The 18,655-nt window shown below is 41.5% G+C and overlaps 1 non-coding gene across 1 annotated transcript; it reads right to left on the reverse strand.

The window, feature by feature from the left end:
* Positions 1-15,114: 15,114 nt before the first annotated feature.
* Positions 15,115-15,186, reverse strand: TRNAH-GUG (transfer RNA histidin (anticodon GUG)). Its single transcript has one exon. It is a non-coding gene; the product is annotated as a tRNA-His (tRNA).
* Positions 15,187-18,655: the final 3,469 nt, after the last annotated feature.

The following is an 18,655-nucleotide window of genomic DNA, read 5'->3' on the forward strand; positions in this document are numbered from 1 at the left end:
CCAATCTAAACTTCCCCTCTTTAGGTTTTAACCCTTTACCTCTTGTCCTGTCACTAGAGTCCCTGATGAAGAGTCCCTCCCCAGCATCCCTATAGGCCCCCTTCAGATACTGGAAGGCTGCTATGAGGTCTCCACGCAGCCTTCTCTTCTCCAGGCTGAACAGCCCCAATTTTCTCAGCCTGTCTTCATATGGGAAGTGCTCCAGTCCCCTGATCATCCTCGTGGCCTCCTGTGGACTTGCTCCAACAGATCCATGTCCTTTCTATGTTGAGAACACCAGAACTGCACACAATACTCCAAGTGAGGTCTCACGAGAGCAGAGTACAGGAGCAGGATCACCTCCTTTGACCGGCTGGTCACACTCCTTTTGATGCAGCCCAGGATACGGTTGGCTTTCTGGGCTACAAGCGCACACTGAAGCCGGCTCATGTTCATTTTCTCGTTGACCAGTACCCCCAAGTCCTTCTCCACAGGGCTGCTCTGAATCTCTTCTCTGCCCAGCCTGTAGCTGTTCCTGGGATTGCTCCGACCCAGGTGCAGGACCTTGCACAATGCAGCTTTAAAAATCAAGCCAGTTTAGAAGAAAAGGGACCTTTAGTTTATTGATCAACAGATTAGTACCTATTATAAATTAGAATATATACACAGAGCTGTTTTGACTAGGAAGAACACAGATGTTGGTAAGGTACTGCTGAAGGACTTATCAAACATAGGCAGGTGGGCATTACAAAGAGAAATTCACTGGTGAGAAAATAAAGGGTAGCAGAAAATAGGTGAGAAAATGTTGACAACCTAGCCTCATTAACACAATCTGAATGATCTGTAGCTGTATTAGTAACCACGGGCATGGCAGTGTTCCTCTACCTTGAATACTATGTTCAGTAACACTCTCTCTTTAAACAGATGCAATATGCATGGACAAGTCAGAAAAGCACACTGAACAGAGTTACAGATTTTATACATGGAAAAACTGAAACACCCTTCTGAAACATTTGATAATGACCTCATCATTAGATCAAACTTATGTTAATAATAAACACAAGAAAAAGGCACAAGAAAAACACCTCTCAGCAGTTTCATTTTGAACCCCCCCCAACCTACAAAGTGAACAGTTAGACAAATTAACAAAAATGTATCTGTCTTTCTAAAATTTCAGTAACATTTGGGGGGGATTAATTTTGATTTCTTGCTGTATTTTAATTAGTCCTAATTAAATGTTCGACTTCTGCCTTAGAAGAAAGTGGAATGCCATCTGATGACTAGTGCAATATTCTAGAAACAATAGCAAATATTTTGATTTCTCAATGGAAAAAGAGCTTGCAGAATTACTTTTGTCAGATGTAGCAAGGCCTGAAAAGTAATCTGATAACTTAAAAGAAGATGAATAGAAACATTCAAACAAGACACCATCGAATGATGGCACTGGAAAAAGCTTAATGGAGTAAGATCATTAGCCTGGCGTCTTCGAGTCAACATCACAAGAGAAAGAGGAGGTTTGTCATCCCCAGAGCTGAGTCTTGTCAGCATTGATCTGGATTTATGAGCCAGTAAGATAATCCTTCATGATTATCTGTCCTGTTGTTCACCATTACTGCATCTTCAAGGAGGCTGTTTCGTTGTGTGCTCTCCATGTCATGCTTAGCTGAAGTATAATTGACTTGAAGACCACCTATACTTACAGCTTATTTATATACAAATTAATGGATGCTGGTAAAGTTGTACATCCATTAAGCAGAGCATTAGCTTTCATGGCATTAATTTATCTATCAAAGATGCTTTATTTATCATAGTTTTTCTGAAAGCTTGTTTACTAAGAGACCATGCTGCTAGAATATTGCTGCTATCAATGGATTTTATGCCTTATACATAAAATTTGAAAAATGAAAACTTGTATCATTTGCCTTTTAGTACACAATGGTCATAAACTAATGAATTCTCTAACCTCCTTTCATTAAAAGAGCATAGCTCAGAAGGTCTGGGTTTGTTCCTTCCTATTAAGAAAACCCCACAAAACCAACAAAACAACAATAAAAAACAGTACCAAAAAGAAAAAGTAAAGAAAACCCCTCCAAACTCTAAAAACCCCAATCAACAAAACTTTCATTACATAATTAATAACAATGATCTTGAAACTTAGAATAACTTTGATCACACTAAAATACTATGTAATCATTAATCCAGAAAGAAGAAAAAAGAGTGTGAACAATTTTACAACTTGATTGTCAGGAGAAGCAAATGATGAATCAATTTTCCAGCCTTGCTCCAGGTGCTTATTTTGTATTCAGAATCACACCCAGAGCCAGAATTCAAATTGGGTAGAGATAGAAAGTTTTGAATTGGAGGCTATCACACTCTCTTATTGTTCTAAGCAATACATTACTCAGCGGCTCATTATCATTCTCTTCAGAGGGAATTCACTAACTCAGAAAATCCTCCTTCTTCAGGTTTTACAGAAAAGATTCATACAGCAATCTCAGTGTTGAGAATCCTGCTAGGGTTAAGACACCAGGTCTAGCACTTCACAATCTGGCATTTACGTGCTTATGCAGGATGTTTGCTACCTCAGGGTCAAGTAACACTGTAATCTTACTGATGGCTATGTGACTTCAGAAATTTAAGTTGTCATCTAGGCTGAAGTCTCTAGGTCAGATCCTTTCAGGCAGTTAAGCATGACAAAATCAGTGAGATTCTCCGCTACAGTACTTCATTTGCACCTAGATTTTTGCCAAATTTCAATGCACTGGCCTGAAAGTGTCTATATCATTTGCCCACTTCAGAGTGCTTGCTTAGCTTTTGCTGTGTCGGCAGTTATCCAAAACGGGAGCAAATGTATTGTCAATGTCTAAAAATCCTTGTGCGTTTTTGCACCAAGAAATCCTAGAAAGTAAGCAATCTGGTGGCATAACTTTGAAGTATATGCTCACAAGCTTAATTGTGGCATTCCCTGATTGTGGACAGCTTGGCTTTTGGATTCAAAGACTTTTGTATTCCATCTTTTTGCAAGTAAAGTTTTCCCATAGAGTGTTATGGCTTCTCCATTGAACAAAGTATTATGATTCCTACTCAGTCATATTGATCTCCATTCCTAATTCCTCTAGCTGGTCAGGAAAAGACAGAAGATAGGATACATTTTACCTTTAAATACTCTTCTATTCATGTATAACACTTGAGAATAATGTCACTGAAATTTTATATTTAAGAAATGCCCACCAGTTTCCACTTCTGTTTGACTGTTCTTACCTTCACACATTCTTCTACATTGCACAAAGATACGCGCTACACAAAGGTATGTAGGACTGAAGGGTTACATTGTAAAGCATTTAATCCTAAATATTTGAATATGAAAAAAAATGTTCATACGCTTTCATTTCCTAATTAATTTTAGCTGATTCACTTATCTTGACAATTGTTTCTAAATTAAACAAACTCTCTTTCTCTGCAAATTGTCTTTTATTTACAAATGGATGCTCAGATTTCACTTATAAAAAAATATGCTTCTGCTATACAGAGACGTCTATCCTATTTACAGACAAAATCACTAAAACGATCCAACTTCAGTAACAACTCCGTCCATGCTGTCAAATTCTAGCCTCTCATACTCACTTGAAATATGTTACAAACACCAGTTATTTTACTAAATACTCATCATCTTTATTGATAAGTAGAAGCTCAATGAATTTAGTCTGGAAAAGTGCATTTTACACAGGCTTATATGGTATTGAGAGCTTATAGAAGATGTTCTCAATGAATCAGATATATTTTATGCTTTACGATCTCATATATTCAGTAATATCATACTGCCAGTATTCTCTAGCTAGAGACCAGACAGAGAAGGATAGGCCTGCAGAATTAGTATTTAACTAAACAAATTTATTATGTTTGCCTTATTTTAGATTTGTGGAATTACCTGCAAGTCCCCAGTATTCAAGTTTGATAGATCTCTTATGACCACACACAGTTACATGAAATTGTTTAGATATTCAGAGACATTGTTTCTTTCATGCCTACTCTCATAGAGTTCATAGGACTGTAAAAAGTGACCATTATCTTTAATAATGATTTTGTGCTCTGAGAAATGGTGCTGATATATTCAGGTGACACAGCTCTAAGTCACTGAAGGAGACCCAAACTGGGCTGTGAGTGAAGCAGCAGTGCTACCCATGCAGATACCAATGCTACAATAAACTCCACCTCTGCCTGCTGCTAAACTAGTTGTGCTAACCCATCCCCTCCACCTGTGCTGCAACCAGTGTCAGAGGCAAAGATGTAACGTGGCACACTGGAGGAAGTACAAGGGTGTGAAACGTCCTCTGACATCCCTGACACTTATGATCACCTGCTGAGTCAGGCAGCTGGGACCTAGTGCTCTACTGTACTATATAATTTAGAATTAATTCTGTAGCTGTGCATACATACAAATACACATACAACTGAGTACACTTCTACATGTGCAATGTAATATAATATTACATTATGTTATGTAATGTAACTACATAATATTACAAATTATGTAATATTAACAAGTGTATATGATGCTTTGATTCACATAAACTAGAGCCATTCTAGATTGCCTAGAGACAGCCATTAAATTTATTCTACGTATATGGTGGCAAAATGTATTTGTTCAACTATATTTTATGTTGGTTACCAGCAGAGGAAATACCATACAGATAGTGAGTTTGGATGTTAATTCAAGAACAAAGAGATAGACTCAGTATGCTTTAACTTTCACTGTTTTACAAACAGCTAGCACCCTGTGGTATTTTCTTCAGTGAATGGTACCTATTTACGTCTGCTCTTACTGAGTTCAACAGGAGTTCTACCACTTATTGCAGCATTAGCCCACTGCTGCTCTCTTTTGAAAATGTCATGTGAAATAAACATGCAAATGATTGCAATAATTTTTAAAGTCCATATTTAAAAAAAAAACCCTAAATCCTAAAGGATATCAGCTCATCCTGTTTGTTTTCTCCTTTTAGCTCCTAGAGTCATGACATTTATAAATGAATGTGATGGCTGTTTTTCCAGGTAGCTCCTCATAAACATTGCGAAATATTAATGAAGTTGTTAAGAAAGCAAAAGGCACACAACACCAACAGTCATTGGCATATTTAATCCACTGCTTTGTTCATTCTTTCCCATTACAAATGTACTAAATGACAATGTAATTATAACCTAAAGCTGTTGGTAATTATATGCAAAGTGCTATAATAGCAATGAAACCCTAATGCCAAGAGAGAGAGAAAGAATCTGAAGGAAGTCAGAGTCAAAATAACCATTACTTATTGTACTCCTGGGTACCCCCTAAAATTGTTTGATTCTTATGGGTTACCCAACCTGCAAATTACCTGAAAAAAATTCAGGTCAGGTGTAAACAAAACAAATTAATTACCAGGAAATTACTTGCTTGGTGTTGAGCCAAGTATTAGCTCATCAGCATTCAGCACCATTGGAAAAGAGCAGGGTGAAGGAGAACAATACTGAATTGCGTCAGCAGCTGGAAGTGCAAAACAGGGAAAGTCTTTTCGGAAAGCTCCTTTCTAATGCTATCACCTTTCTTCCAGCCAGCCTTGAACTTGATGTTCAATGCCAGAGTGTATGCTACCAGCAGACAGCAATTCTCCTCACCTTCTTCCTGCCTTGAACATGGGCGGCATTACTTGCAGGAAGCTACTCTTGGTCTTTGCTAGGGCCTGGGGTGCGCTGTTTTGATGAGGACCATCCCTGCATCTTCTGCTTTGTAGAGGCAGAAAAGTTCCTTGATTCCTTTGGCATTTGGAATAATTCTACCAGCAACTCAACCAAGACCAAGAAAGTCTCAGAGCCAAGAGGTATAATAACCTACACAGCTCTCAGCTAAACTGATACTTTTCTGGCTAGCAGTGCGAGCCTTGCTCATACGATTTGTCAAGGGAATCTTTGACTTGTGCTTATTTTGTGTTTGCTGGAATCAGAAAGACAACACAGCTATTGCTTCATTAACAGATCAGTAATATGCAGCAGTGTGCTCTAGAAATGAAACTTAATTGAGATAAACCACATAAAAACTATGCATTACATGACAGGTGGAATCGGCAGCTTATGATAGTGAAGTCCCCGTTAGTCTAAAATACGTACAGCGTGCTACAGTTGAATTCATCCAACTTACACAAATGCAATCAGAAAAGTTATAGCTCCTGCTACCATACTTGCTCTTGCAAAGTTGAATTTTGAATTTCTCCTGCTAAAATATATTTAAAAGGGGGGTGAGGGAGGGGTGGAAGAGGCATCCACAATAGAACAGGGCAAAAAGCAGCATGACTCAAAGATTTCATTCCAAATTTTCTGTACTGCCTCTGAAGTACCTCATACTATACTAGGTTATAGAACTTATGACAGTCTCACCTCTGTGCCTGGCAAAATCTTCGAGCAGATTCTCCTGGAAGGCATGCTAAGGCACATGAAAAACAACAAGGTGCTTGGTGACAGCCAGCATGGCTTCACTAAGGGGAAATCCTGCCTGACCAATTTGGTGGCCTTTTATGATGGGGCTACAGAACTGATGGACAGCGGTAGAGCAGTTGATGTCATCTACCTGGACTTGTGCAAAGCGTTCAACACTGTCCCACACGACATTCTTGTCCCTAAATTGGAGAGACATCAATTTGATGAACGGACCACTCGGTGGATAAAGAACTGGCTGGATGGCCGCACACAAACAGTTGTGGTTAATGGCTCAATGTCTGGCTAGAGACCAATAATGAGTGGTGTCCCTCAGGGATCGGTGTTGGGACCGGTCTTGTTTAACATCTTCATCGCTGACATGGACAGTGGGATTGAGTGCGCCCTCAGCAAGTTTGCCGATGACACCAAGCTGTGTGGTTCAGTTAATATGCTGGAGGGAAGGAATGCCATCCAGAGGGACCTTGACATGATTGTGAGGTGGGCTGATGCCAACCTCATGAAGTTTAACCATGCCAAGTGCAAGGTCCTACACCTGGGTTGGAGCAATCCCAGGCACAGCTACAGGCTGGGCAGAGAAGAGATTCAGAGCAGCCCTGCAGAGAAGGACTTGAGGGTGCTGGTCGATGAGAAAATGAACATGAGCCGGCTTCAGTGTGAGCTCGTAGCCCAGAAAGCCAACCGTATCCTGGGCTGCATCAAAAGGAGTGTGACCAGCAGGTCAAAGGAGGTGATCCAGCCCCTTTATTCTGCTCTCGTGAGACCTCACTTGGAGTATTGTGTACAGTTCTGGTGTCCTCAACATAAAAAGGACATGGATCTGCTGGAACAAGCCCAGAGGAGGGCCACGAGGTTGATCAGGGAACTGGAGCACTTCCCATATGAAGATCGGCTGAGAAAGTTGGGGCTATTCAGCCTGGAGAAGAGAAGGTTGCGTGGAGACCTCATAGCAGCCTTCCAGTATCTGAAGGGGGCCTATAGGGATGCTGGGGGGGGACTCTTCATTAGGGACTGTAGTGGTAGGACAAGAGGTAATGGGTTAAAACTTAAAGAGGGGAAGTTTAGATTGGATATAAGGAGGAAATTCTTTCCTGTTAGGGTGGTGAAGCACTGGAATAAGTTGCCCATGCAGGTTGTGAATGCTCCATCCCTGGTAGTGTTCAAGGCCAGGTTGGACGAAGCCTTGGGTAATACGGTTTAGTGCGAGGTTTCCCTGCCCATGGCAGGGGGGTTGGAACTTGATGATCTTAAGGTCCTTTCCAACCTTAACTGTTCTATGATTCTATGATTCTATGACTTAAGGAATTAATATCATGATCAAAATTAAAACCATTTCCAAGGCACAGTGCTTGTCTTTTTTTGTGTTCACACAGCACTGGGTGCGATACAGCTCTTAACTACTGATACTCCAAATACAAGCTCAGGTTCAGATATTTCAGACGACAGTGCTCAGACACATGCAGACGCTCCTCTGTTTCTCAGCACCCTTTCCCCCGACTGGCAGCCACCAGGCTCATATGTTCAACTACAAACTGTTTGGGCTTTCCATACGGCCGGCTGGATGCTGCTGGTTTCCTTCCACTGTGCACAGGAGTGCTGCCTCACAGCAAGCGCTGTCTTCCCTGTGATGAGAGCTCATAAAAGCCTTCCAGTCTCACTTATCAAAGGAGTGAATGGCAAAACTCTTAACAATCGCTTACTGTGTGCCACATCTTAGGTGGCACCTAACACATGCACATGGCATGTGTGTACATCAGGTGCAAGGGTTTCACAGGCAGCTTTTAACTGTCAGCAAATAGGGACTGGGGTTGTGCAGCAGCAGACAGTGAGTGCGTAAGAAAAGCTCATTACCCCTTCAGATTTTACAAGTTCCCCACAACATGAGGAACTTGACCAGGGTACATTTTAAAAAGCATGGTCCTCAAATTCATGAACACATTTTAAACCAAAATCACTTTATGCATCTTAATGATCAAATATTGATTTGTTTGCCTATGTTCTCATTTGGCATGGTGCACAAGGTAGACAAGCACTGAAATATGTGCCCATGAGTGCAAAGTGGCTGTAAAAAAAATATTGAATTGGAAAGGTTGTGACAGATACCTGCTCTGGACTGATTATGTCCTGGATAAATTATTACGTATGATTCATAAATGCTTAAACCAGAAAATACAATTACACTCACCAACTATGACTTCCTTCATTTGATGTGCAGATTTTTATCCACTGTTTTTAGCAAAATGAGAAAATATATTAATAAGCAATAAATTGTATAAAAATGCAAATAAGACACAATTATTTTAAGTGATCTGGGCATCTACCCAAAAATGAGCACACACAAGTAAAAGGACTGTTCTTGAATATGTGTTTGAAAAAACATGACATTCCTGATACAAGATAAGATTTTTCACTGTTTATACTTTTTCAATTTTTCTAGGATGAAGGGATGTTCATTCCTTCAGTTTGCCTGACAACTAACTACTTGCACGTTAACATGACAGAACATCAAGAAACTGAGCCCCTTCTCCAACCTCTCCTCACAGTGCATATACATAGGAGCACTGCCCTTGGGGTTACACTGGTAACACAGGCATGAAACCTACTGCAGTTCTTGATCCCCCACCAATTTTGCCCACAAAACCTGTTGTGGTTAGCTCTCATTGTACCAGTGGTGGTATCAATCTTTTGCACAGGCTGCTGAGCTGCTGTTCATTTAGTCACTTCCAATCCGGCTCCCTTTGAGCTAAGTTTTCATGTTTCCCCTGCCTGGGTTTTACACATACAACCAGAGCATGTTTGGCATCCAGCGACGTCCCTACAGGTGCAGCACTTCTTAGAGCCACTTTCTCCCACCAACCTCCCTTCTGAGTCCTGCCATCACTCTTTGTGATGGCCAGAGGTGTTAGAAAGTAATGTATTTTGAGAGGTTAGTTTTTGTTGTTACCACCACCATGAAGGCACCCAGCCTTCCTGTCCCACCTCTGAGCTGTTCTATGCCTTTTACCTTATGTGGTACTCCGTCACTCAGGGATACCAAGTAGCACATGTCAAAAAGCCTAACTCAGCAAACTGCTGTCCCTCAGCTGGTTTAGATAAACTGACAGGAAAAAATCATGGAAGAAATTTGAAACTGCCAAAAAATCTTGTCCTCCTATTCTTTAGATAACAACCTGAAAACATACCAGCCCTCAAAGTCACAGCACATGATAGGTCAGGACAGCCAGAGCTTTTTCTACAGATCTAATTGTAATGCAACAGAAATGATAAACAGGAATCACTACAGCTTTCTCTCTGTGGATATTCTTTGTCACACCATGCCCTAAGGCAATTTCTCTGTAGATTAACATTCCTCTCTGGACAGCTGCTAGCAGGGGATGCTTATTGGCAGGGTTTGTCACTCTAATGAGTGACTAGTTACTTGGAGAGGCGAGATGGCATGACTTGCCTGCTCCTTGGGAAACTTCTGCCAGCTTTGAAACACACTGGTAAACTAACAAGAAATATGTGTTATCACAAACTATGCAGGTCAGGCACTCTATTTAATGCCATCTCCATGTATTGCAGGTCAGATCAGGTCTAGAGGTGATTCAAGGTATCTTAAGAAGTCATCATGAGGAATCAAACACATGATAAAGGACTCAGGAGATGGGTTTTCATGATGAGGAGGCAACAGCAGATATCTGAAGACTGAACTGGGACAGGAAAGAGGGCAAGCATAGTCATTACAGGATGCAACTAAGTTCACCACTGGAGTCTTGTTCTGTGAGGACCTATGTGGACATTTCATTGCATATTCAGATTTGGCCACTCCGCCAGCTTTCACATGGTCAAATAAAGTCGTATCTCAGATTAGGCATTTTCACTGTTCCTTTGTTGGTTTGTTTTTGTTTGTTTGTTTGTTTGTTTTTCTGACATATAACTTATGAAGTTCTTGTACAACCAAAACATTTTGATGGACATTGTGCAACAGATTTTTTGCTTAATTCTCTGATTCTTCTGTACATGCAAAGAAAGTACAGATATGCTTTGAATGAGTGAAAGCTTTTTGTCTTAAGGTTCTACAATAAAGTATCAATGAGTAAAAAAAGAAAAAAGGAAAAAATACATGAGATAACAAAGCATCAGTGAAACTTGTCTGACAGTTTGCACAGATCTAACTGGGATACAAAAACACTGCCAGTTTTTGCAGACTGCTCGGCTGAAGGAACATTTGATACCTACAATTATAAAGCAAGGTTGCTGCACCTCTGTTCTTAAAATATGTTACCAAATACTTCAAGTACACCACACAGAGTACTACATCCAGCTCTGGAGCACAAGAGTAAAGAACATGGAGCTTTTTAGAGTGGGTTCAGAGAAGGATCATGAAAATGATCACAGAGTGGAGCACCTCTCTATGAAGAAAGGCTGAGAAAGTCGTTTACCATGCAGAAGAAAAGGCTAGAACAGATCGTATTGAGGCCTATCAGAATATAAAGGGGGCTTAAATGAAAGATGGAGAGGATTTTTGCCAGGGACTGCATGGGTAAGGCAAGCAACCTGGTCAAGTGGAAGATGTCCCCACACATGGCAGGGAGGTTGAACTAGATGATCTTTAAAGGTCCCTTCCAACCCAAACCATTCTGTGATTCTACAATGCTAAATATCATAGTAGATGTAATTCCAGATCATCAAAATATAGCTGTAGCCTCTACTTTGAAAAGTATGCTGAGGTATTGTGTTAAGGGTGGTTTATTTTTCAAAAGAGAAAAGAAAAATGGTTAACCTATGGTCAACCTAAAACATTTAATTCAACCCCAAATAAAACATCATGTAATAACTTTCAGGCTATTTAACTTCTTGGTGTTTGACTTTGAACCTCCTTCAAAAATAAAACCATTTTAACTCCCAGGAGTTTAAACGCAGCTCGGTCAGTGCCTGAGGTCAATCCTGATAAAGAAGACTTCCAGTTTACATTATGAACTGGGACCCCATCAAATTCCCACGTTCTGCAAAACACACACGTTTCTCTGAACACAAGTCATCTGGGTATTTGAGGGTTTATGGTTTGTCTTTTCAAGGTCACAACGTACACACTAACATGAGACCTTAGTTACACAGTCACTTTTGCCTGCAATAAGCCCTCCCATTCCAAATCCTGCCCTTCCCCCCTCAATAAAAATCAGTTCCAACCTTTCTTCTACTTCATCTTGCTCTGTTTCTTATGCACACGTGTTTGCATGTGGGGAGTCCATTGTAAATCATATGTTTAAGTAGCAGCACGATTTGTACATAAGCTACACAGGAGTTTAACTACAGCCTGGAACAAATTTTATGGTGAACCTCTAAACTTACACAAATGAAAAAGCTAAAAAATTGAGGAAAAACTGTTCTAGCCATAATGCTCCACCCACCCCCCCGCCACCCCCCACCATAGCATTGGCCAGTTTCAGGGAGCACTCACAGGAATTTCTATATGTAGATGGGATATGCTGCCATACCACTCAAAAAGCTTTACTCATTTTGACCTAATGAAAGCCCTCCCTATGCAGCTCTCTTCCCCAAGCTGGAAAACCCCTTGACTTGTTACAGACTTGAAAACAGGAGCTGCCAGTCAGTCAGCCTGGCACCGGATGTTCTCATCACTAGGCAACCATCCACAAAGGCCACTTCTCCTTGAGGATGTTCACTTATTGTTTAAAGGTATTTCATTTCTGTGGAAGAGTGTTTCACCTGACAGCTCTCTTCTGTTAACCTTGTGCTGGTGGCCTTTAGAATTATTTTCTGATGTGGAAATAAGAGAAAGACAGAAACCCAACTGCACAAAGTGAAATTTTAGAATCATAGAATTATAGAATAGAATCATAGAATAGTTAGGGTTGGAAAGGACCTTAAGATCATCAAGTTCTAACCCCCCTGTCATGCACAGGGACACCTCGCCCTAACCCATATTGCCCAAGGCCTCATCCAACTGAGCCTCGAACACTGCCAGGGATGGAGCATTCACAACCTCCCTGGACAACCTATTCCAGTGCCTCACCACCCTAACAGGGAAGAATTTCCTCCTTATATCCAATCTAAACTTCCCCTCTTTAAGTTTTAACCCATTACCCCTTGTCCTACCACTACAGTCCCTAATGAAGAGTCCACCCCAAGCATCCCTATAGGCCCCCTTCAGATACTGGAAGGCTGCTATGAGGTCTCCACGCAGCCTTCTCTTCTCCAGGCTGAACAGCCCCAACTTTCTCAGCCGATCTTCATATGGGAGGTGCTCCAGTCCCTTGATCATTCTCGTGGCCCTCCTCTGGGCTTGTTCCAACAGATCTATGTCCTTTTTATGTTGAGGACACCAGAACTATACAGAATACTCCAAGTGAGGTCTCATGAGAGCAGAATAAAGGGGCAGGATCACCTCCTTTGACCTGCTGGTCACACACCTTTTGATGCAGCCCAGGATACGGTTGGCTTTGTGGGCTGCAAGCGCACACTGAAGCCAGTTCATGTTCATTTTCTCATCAACCAGCACCAAGTCCTTCTCTGCAGGGCTGCTCTGAATCTCTTCTCTGCCCAGCCTGTAGCTGTGCCTGGGATTCCTCCGACCCAGATGTAGGACCTTGCACTTAGCATGGTTAAACTTCATGAGGTTGGCATCAGCCCACCTCACAAGCATGCCGAGGTCCCTCTGGATGGCATGCCTTCCCTCCAGCGTATCAACTGAACCACACAGCTTGCTGTCATCGGCAAACTTGCTGAGGGCGCACACAATCCCACTGTCCATGTCAGCGACAAAGATGTTAAACAAGACCGGTCCCAACACCGATCCCTGAGGGACACCACTTGTAACTGGTCTCCAGACGGACATTGAGCCATTCACCACAACTCTGTGTGTGTGGCCATCCAGACAGTTCTTTATCCACCAAGTGGTCCATTCATCAAACTGATGTCTCTCCAATTTAGGGACAAGAATGTCGTGTGGGACAGTGTTGAACGCTTTGCACAAGTCCAGGTAGATGACATCAACTCCTTTACCGCTGTCCATCAGTTCTGTAGCCCCATCATAGAAGGCCACCAAATTGGTCAGGCAGGATTTCCCCTTAGTGAAGCCATGCTGGCTGTCACCAAGCACCTTGTTGTTTTTCATGTGCCTTAGCATGCCTTCCAGGAGCATCTGCTTGAAGATTTTGCCAGGCACAGAGGTGAGACTGACTGGTCTGTAATTCCCCGGGTCATCCATTTTCCCCTTCTTGAAACTGGGGGTTATATTTCCCTTTTTCCAATCATTGGGAACTGCACCTGACTGCCATGATTTTTCAAATATGATGGCCAGCGGCTTATCAACTTAATTCGCCAGCTCCTTCAGGACCCATGGATGGATTTCATCAGGACCCATAGACTTGTGCACATTCAGATTTTTAAGATGGTCTCGAACCAATTCCTCTCCTACAGTGGGCCCAAGGTCTCCATTCTCACAGTCCTTGCATCTGCCTTCCAAGACTTGGGTGGTGCGGTCAGAGCCTTTGGTAGAGAAGACCAAGGCAAAGAAGTCATTCAGAACCTCAGCCTTCTCCAAATCCTGTGTAGCTAGTTCACCCGAGAGTGTCCTGAGGGGGCCTACGTTCTCCCTAATCTGTTTCTTATTTGCTATGTACCTGTAGAATCCCTTCCTGTTATCCTTAATATCCGTAGCCAAGTTTTAATTCTAACTGGGCCTTAGCTTTTCTAACCTGGTCTCTAGCTTCCCAGACAATAACCCTGTACTCTTCTCAGGCTGCCTGTCCTTGCTTCCACTTTCTATAAAGCTCTTTTTGCGTTTGAATTTTCCTCAGGAGTTCCTTATCCATCCAAGGAGGTCTCCTGGCCCTCCTGCTGCACTTCCTTCTTGTTGGGATGCAACACTCCTGAGCTTGTAGCAGGTGATCCTTGAAGACCAATCAAGAGTCTTGAGCCCCCCTCCCCTCTAAGGCTATATCCCATGGAACCTTACTAAGCAGGTTCCTGAAGAGGCCAAAGTCTGCTTTTTTGAAGTCTAGGGCAGTGAGCTTGCTGCACGCTCTTCTCGCTGTCCTAAGGATCTCAAATTGAACAGTGCATGTAGCTGAATAATCCTATTGATAAGTTAATGGTTAGGGCTGGAAAGGACCTTAAGATCATCTAGTTCCAAACCCCCCTGCCATGGGCGGGGACATCTCACACTAGACCAGGTTGCTCGAAGCACTGTCTAACCTGGCCCTGAACACTGCCAAGGATGTAGCACTCACCACTTCTTTGGGCAACCTGTTCCAGTGCCTCAACATCCTCACAGTAAAGAACTACTTCCTTATATCTAATCTGATCCTCCCCTGCTTAAATTTTAACTCGCTAGCCTATGCCCTATCACTACGGTCCCTGATGAAAAGCCTCTCTCCAGCATCCTTGTAAGCACCCTTCAGATACTGGAAGGCTGCTATGAGGTCTCCACGCAGCCTTCTTTTCTCCAGGCTGAACAGTCCCAATTTTCTCAGCCTGTCTTCATATGGGAGGTGTTCGAGCCCCTTATCATCCTCGTTGCCCTCCTCTGGATTTGCTCCAACAGCTCTACGTCCTTCTTATGTTGAGGATACCAGAACTGTACACAGTACTTCAAGTGGGGTCTCATGAGAGAGCAGAATAGAGGGGCAAAAGCAGAGCCCGTGTGCCGTGGTATCACCGGAATGATGCCGTGACTCGGATTCGAACCGAGGTTGCTGCGGCCACAACGCAGAGTACTAACCACTATACGATCACAGCGTGCTACCGGGGCTCTGACAGCAATAGATGTGCAGTGTGGCCACATTTTTACTGTAAGTGCAGACCGACAACAGAGAAAATAATCTTTATACTATTCTAAGCATTATAAAAGGTATCCTCAAACCTGACCCAGCTTCCAGTATGAAGAATAATTGCACCCCTAGAGTGAAAGTCTCTCACTTACCATGTCAATGGAATGAAACACCCTGGCAGTGGTGGTAAAGATCATGGGAAAACTGCTTTTCTGCAGGAAGCTTCCCATGTAGTATCAGACAGACCAGCTCTGCTATGCTTGACTCTCCACTTCTATCAAAATCCAAATACTGCAAGATCCCTGACTCATACAGTGGCCAGACTGTGCCCCCAGGCACTCTGTCCTGTGTGCCCTGACTGCAGGGCAGAGGGACCAGGGGCCTGTAGTAGCTGGGGACAAGAAGGTTGCTGAAAAAAGAGGAAGAGCCTTGGGAGCTAGGGAAACCCAGAATTGATTAACAAAAGTAGGGTAGCCTGCTTCTGCTCACTGAGTGAATTTGTAATTGGTAAGGTTCAGCTGTGGCTAGAAAAGCTGCCTATGTGGTTTTATTGCACACTGTTATATCTCCTGAAAAACTGCTTTATCTTCTAATTGCTTCTGGGATAGTAAATAAGTGCATATCACGAAAAACAAACAAACAAACAAAACATCAAGTCAATAGCCCTGAAACTCTTTTTCTGGTGTTGATACTGCTGTTGATACTCAGAGTACTGTTCTGCAAACTTCACCTGAAAGAACAGATAAATCAAAAAGTGATACTTCCAGCAAACAGAAAATAAGGATGTACACATGTGACTACTTCTTTCCCTTTGCAGAGACATTTTTTTATAACTGTAATGAAATTATAAGCAGTGGCCTTTCTTCCAAGATAGTATAATTAAGAATCAATTACATTTTGCACTGAAACACTGACTACCCTGTAACCATTTGGTAATTGAGAAGCAGCTATATTGTCATTTTTATGTAGTTACACTGAATCACACAATCGTTTCAATGGAGTTATGTTGAGAAATTGTGTGTAAATTTGTTCATATTAAGTCCCGCAAGTTAAGGACTCAATGTGAAATAACTGAACTCACTTGGAACAGACTCTAAATCTAGTACGTACAGCCCTGTGACTATGGAAAGGACAGGTTACTTAATAAGTCAGAAGTGTTATCATTAGTATCTTGTAATGTAAAGTGGTTACATGCTAGTGAATTATTTCAATTACTTTATTATATTACTGAACTAAAGAAATGGAACAATGGATAAAAATGTGGTGAAAACTTCCTAACATGCAGAAACTAAGGACAGGGCTCAAAAAGCTATCACTGAGTGAGTTCAGCCGGTATCTTAAAGATACTTAACATTAAACATGAGAACCTCAAATCACTAATTTAGTTCACAGGGTGCTTTGGGTTTTGACTAATTCCATATTTGTATAATGTTTTTATAATGCTGTGAAGTTAAAGTTGAGTAAGGTTTTTAATTTTTACTTATGGCACACCAGTATCTGAAGGGGGCCTATAGGGATGCTGGGGAGGGACTCTTCATTAGGAACTGTAGTGGTAGGACGTGGGGTAATGGGTTGAAACTTACACAGGGGAAGTTTAGATTGGATATAAGGAGGAAATTCTTTCCTGTTAGGGTGGTGAGGCACTGGAATAGGCTGCCCAGGCAGGTTGTGAATGCTCCATCCCTGGCAGTGTTCAGGACCAGGTTGGACAAGGCTTTGGGTGATATGGTTTAGTGTGAGGTGTCCCTGCCCAAGGCACTTGATGGAACTTGATGATCTTAAGGTCCTTTCCAACCCTAACTATTCTATGATTCTATGATTCTACAATATAAAACACACCTACAGTGAAACTATAACAAAAGCTTTCATTTTTGACTGATCCAAACCATGAACCTCAGGGCCTGGAAGAATAAAAGGTTCTTACTCATATGTGGTGCAAAAAATAAAATAATAATAATAATAATAATAATAATAATAATAATAAATGTGGTGCACTTCAAAGAAGAACCCCACCTGAACACAACAAAAGGAGGTGTGTGAGTCAGGAGAAGGGGCTGGCTGAATTCGTGAAAGAAGCTGACAGGGGCAATTTCTTGCCCTTCAGGGGACTGATAACTCTGGTAAAAACTGAATATCTGAGACTGATAAATAGGAACGTCATGCGGGCAAACCTTGTGCATTAATTGTAAAGGATTTCTAAAATATCCCTCAATCCTGCAACATAGCTATGGAGTTAAGCCTACCTAACAGAGGCATGCAGGCATCACTACTTTAAGTAGCAGGGCTGGGTTTTTTTCCTCAATAGAAAACTCTCCTATTTAAGCATAACATTTAAAAAATAAATATAGAACCTAAATAATAATTTAAAATGTTCAACTTCACACATACGTAACTTTGCTTTTCTGTTGAGAGCACAGAGGTGTTCAGAAATCTCATCTTTCTAGCAGTGGCTTTGAAAGCTTGTCAAATGCAGATGGAAATAATGACCTATCTTCTTCATTAGGCACCAAGTGTCAGTCACTCTCATCTTTGCCAAAAATAAGATTTTAAGTAACAACATAAATTTCACTGAAGTTAATCTAAAGTCCTCAGTTTACTTTTTCTGCATCTGTTTTTAAGTTGGTGTCTTCCAGGGTATTTCTGTGTATCAGAGAGTAACCACAACCCTTTCCTCTATTGAGATTATTACTTTGTGAGTGATGATGCTAAGGCAATAGATCAGCTTCTTTCTCATCTCTTCTACCCTGCAGGATCCAGGAAACCTTTCATTCAGATTACCTGAAATAAAAGCAGAATTTATTGGAAAATTCCTTAATTAGCAATGAAAGTTAGAAAGCAAGAGGTGATTACAAAGAAAACCATTTAGTTGGACATTATGAAAAGGACTAATAAGGGAGAATAAAGATTTAATTAGACTTAGGGATTATTACCTGCAATGGTCAGAACTGAGTATTCCTTCCCCTCACCCCCCCCCAATCCTGTTTTTAAGTTGTCTCTGAAAGCATGTCTCAATTTCTCTATAATTTGAGGAAATTGACATGCAAGATGCCTGATAAATAGGATTCGCGATCTTCTCTACTGCCCATCCATCTCATGAACAAGGTGACAGTTGATTCATAATGTTACCTTATCAAAGCATTTTGACTCATGTGACTGGCCCACTTCCACCTTGCATAATCTTGATGAATGCAAAGATATTTCCCAATAAATATTTTCCAAAACTGCACACAGAACCGTTATTTTCTTCAGCTAATTCAGTTCCTATCCGTTTATGAGAGTTCTGTCTGAATATACTAACCAAAAGAAAACCCTGGAAGCTGAATGTCCAAGGCCAGTGATACAGTACCTTAACACAAATTGACATCAGAAGTTTCGTAGTGAAGTATGCATTGGTCATATCTGATGAAATACCATCATAAGTATCAGTGTTTCTGAGA

The sequence above is a fragment of the Neopsephotus bourkii genome, unplaced genomic scaffold, assembly GCF_033783945.1.
Source record: "Neopsephotus bourkii isolate Nb327-2 ecotype Australia unplaced genomic scaffold, CSIRO-AGI_Nbou_v1 NB_1037, whole genome shotgun sequence".
NCBI classification, from domain to species: domain Eukaryota; kingdom Metazoa; phylum Chordata; class Aves; order Psittaciformes; family Psittacidae; genus Neopsephotus; species Neopsephotus bourkii.